The following is a 3,371-nucleotide window of genomic DNA, read 5'->3' as shown; positions in this document are numbered from 1 at the left end:
CACCATGTTTGTCACTTTATGAATAGTTTGGACAAAAAAAACAACACATTCCTGTCATACATTATGCTTTTATGAGAGAAATTTAGTTTGAGAGACTCGCTGGTAATTCACATTATCAGCACACAAAACCCAGAAAGAGGAAATGTCACAACATTGAACAGTACGTGAAACAACCCGCAAAGCCACTTCTGCATTGACTTATCTCGATGGCACAACAGTTTGACAGCAGACCCGTCCGATTTGAGATTACTTTGTTCAGTAGATTGGAACAGAAACCAAAAGTGAGATCGAAGAATTGTCTTGTGTCTGCGGTTTATTTCGGAGAAGTTCCAGATTTCCTGATTATAGAGAAAGTGTGAGCAAGCACTCCTTCTGTAACGGTAGCCTTCCAGAGAATCTGCAAAGTTTCTTCAAACTTGCTGAATTGTGTGGCTCAAATGTGTCAGAAACTGAAAAACCGCACGTATAAAAATGTGAAAAGGCTCATTTCGAGTGCTAATGTTCAAATCTAGATTTTTTTTTTTCAGTGCTTCATTTGTCCACATTGATTTTTGCTGACAGATTCAATCCTTATTGCCTTAAAATATCCCAAAGGCGCTCTGTTGAGTTTAAGCACTTGTCCAGGTCATAGATTCACTGTTTTCTGCTTGTGTGTTTTTGATCATTGCCACGCTATAATATTCCCTTTCTGCCAAGCTTCTGCAGGCTGGGAGTGTTTTGCCCTCACGCAGCACCGTGTCAGCCCACTCCCACTTCCCTGTCAGGACTGTGGATCCACTGTGGTGCCCATCTGAGCCGAACAAATTCATCCCGACCATCATCTGATCTAAGAATTCGCTCTCAGGCTTCTTTTCATCTTCTGCAAGTTTCGTCTTGCGCCAAACGGCAAGCGAGGTCATTTGTCTCGGAAGCTTTCCACAGAACAAACACCAGGTTAACTGATTTTTTCAGAGCTTTTCTGTGTAACTGGCACATTGTCACACTTTTTCGGAGGACAGCTCTGATTAGTGGTACCACAACTCATTCTACACCTCCTGTTGTTGCTGCAACTTTCGACTCATGTTTTTTTCCGCTGGTCACTGATCTTCCTGTGTCCTTTTTCACATCTGTGAGGCTTTACAATCATATTTCTCACTTTCTCTGGCAGTTCTTTTCCATACGGAGCCATGATGTAGACACGGTTCATAGGTGTGAGACTGTTGTATGGTCATGTGATCAGGCTAATTGGAAATCACAGCTTTCTAACTCAGTTGTGACAGGTGGAATATTAACTGTGGGGTCTGTATCTTTAATATAATCTTTCTGTTTTGCTTGTACATGAGAAGAAACACTCAGCTTGTCAACTTAGAAGTTATGGAATTATTGCAAGTTGGAATCATCTGACAAATCAGTGATTATTCCCAAACATGTTGTCGTTTTGATGTCCACTAGCTCACATTATTCCTTTGTTATGTTCTACAAAAATAGCCGACATATAACAAGCCACATTGTGATTCAGTGTCTGAGGATTTCTTTCAAAAATAGCCGCCTGTCTAAAGCCCAGATGTGTTGCGCTCATTGTCCAGTGGAATTTCACAGTTTCCAATTCATTTTCCTCTGATTGTGTGATATGCTGCCCATCGCCCAGCTGCACGGAGGTGGGGGACGACACACAAAAACCTGGATCTAATTCTGCTTGGATGTCCTTGAAAAGTCCACACAAGTGTGTATGACATGAAATTAATGAGGCTGTCACAGTCTGGTGTAGGGTGTGTGGAAGGAGGTGCGTAATTGGTTTTCTGATGCAACCCTGGTGTAATCCCAGTATTATTCCATCCAGCTGAGGAGAGATTTCCACGAAAGACCTCCACACACACACACCTCCACAACCTAAAATCCATCAGACTGCGAAGAGTGAAAAAGACAATAAATTAATATCATCATACATCTTAAATGTTTCAGACGTTTAAACAGGGAAATCAAGCCCTTTCTCGGCCCGCAGTTGATTTAAAAAAAAAAAACGCGTTTTATTCCCGAGAGGCTTTATATTTAAGCGATAATCATTTTTGTTTATAGATTTCGCAACAAAACGATATATATTTCAATAATTATAGCTTTGTAAATATAATTGTAAGATGCAAAAACGAGAAACCCGCAGCTCCATTTTGGCTCTTTGGAGCGACAAGCTACCGTCAGTTAAACACGCTTCCTGTTAGCGGACTTTCAAAATTAAAGCCTCGGCTGTATTAATTAAGGCAACTTTTATTACAACTCAGACCATAATAAAGCTGCCTCAATAAACATGTTCTTACACTGGGAAGTATTCCTATTAAAGATGCCAGTTCATTGTCATAAATTAGCACCTGTTTGGCACCCAAAAGTCTCACTGATCCAAATTCCAAGATTTTTAAACTCTTGCAATATTTGTATAGCATTGAACAAGTTTCAAGTTAATTCAACCTGAAATATGTAGCTTTGTTTTCAGATCATTCTGCAAGTAAACAACAACAACAACTGTCCCATTTGACACCTGTTAAACTAAAAAAAAAAAAAAGAGTTGAAATAATTAGGCCGATATTGAAAAAGTAATATCTGTCAACATTGGTAAAAAAAAAATTTCCGACTATAATACAAACCAATAAAATAATTCCTGGATTTCACTGGCATTTAATGACACGCAAATGATGACGACGTAAAAACTGAGTTGTGAAGTGTGTAAACAAGTGTGGCTGCAGCAACAAACATATATCGGTGTCGGTTGATATCGGAATCAGAAATTGAGATTTGGACAATATCAACACATCTGATATTGGCATAAAGCCAGTGATGTAAATAGTACAAGACTTCCCATCATTGTTCAAGGATTAAAGCTCTCCAGAGACTCTTCCTTTGTAGTAATCCATTTGGAATCTGTTTGTGTCACACTGAAGATAAGCTAAGTCATGTTTGTTTCTTTGCGTTGATGGAAAGATTGTCACACTGGTTCTGGTGACGATTGTGAATTTAATTCTATCCGCACTGAGTACTAGTTTATGATTGAGTGCAATATTGAAGAGATTAGCCTCATTATTGAAGCTATATTTATATTAGTAGAGACTTCTATTTTTTACACCCATGCTCTAAACGTTCTGCTGCACTCCAGCCAGCTTGACGCACTTCCCCTCTCAGCGCGCTGCAACAGCGGCCTCTGGTGGTCGGCGCCGGTACAGCCAACATGTCGGCTCAGAGTGGTCCTGATGCTGCAGGGATACAGAGAGCGACGATAAGGGGGGGATGTGAGGTATGTAAACCGTGCTAGGCCCGGGTTATCCTGGCGCAGTCTCTGTGGCGCAATGGAATAGCGCGCTGGACTTCTAATCCAGAGGCTCCGGGTTCGAGTCCCGGCAGAGATG

At 40.8% G+C, this 3,371-nt stretch overlaps 1 non-coding gene across 1 annotated transcript; it reads left to right on the top strand.

The window, feature by feature from the left end:
* Nucleotides 1-3,297: 3,297 nt before the first annotated feature.
* trnar-ucu (transfer RNA arginine (anticodon UCU)) lies at nt 3,298-3,371 on the top strand. The gene has a single exon. It is a non-coding gene; the product is annotated as a tRNA-Arg (tRNA).

Source organism: Stegastes partitus, unplaced genomic scaffold, assembly GCF_000690725.1.
Source record: "Stegastes partitus isolate 25-593 unplaced genomic scaffold, Stegastes_partitus-1.0.2 Scaffold489, whole genome shotgun sequence".
Classification (NCBI taxonomy): Eukaryota; Metazoa; Chordata; class Actinopteri; family Pomacentridae; genus Stegastes; species Stegastes partitus.
Note: the sequence above shows the minus strand (reverse complement) of the source record. Positions and strands in the feature narration are given on the sequence as shown.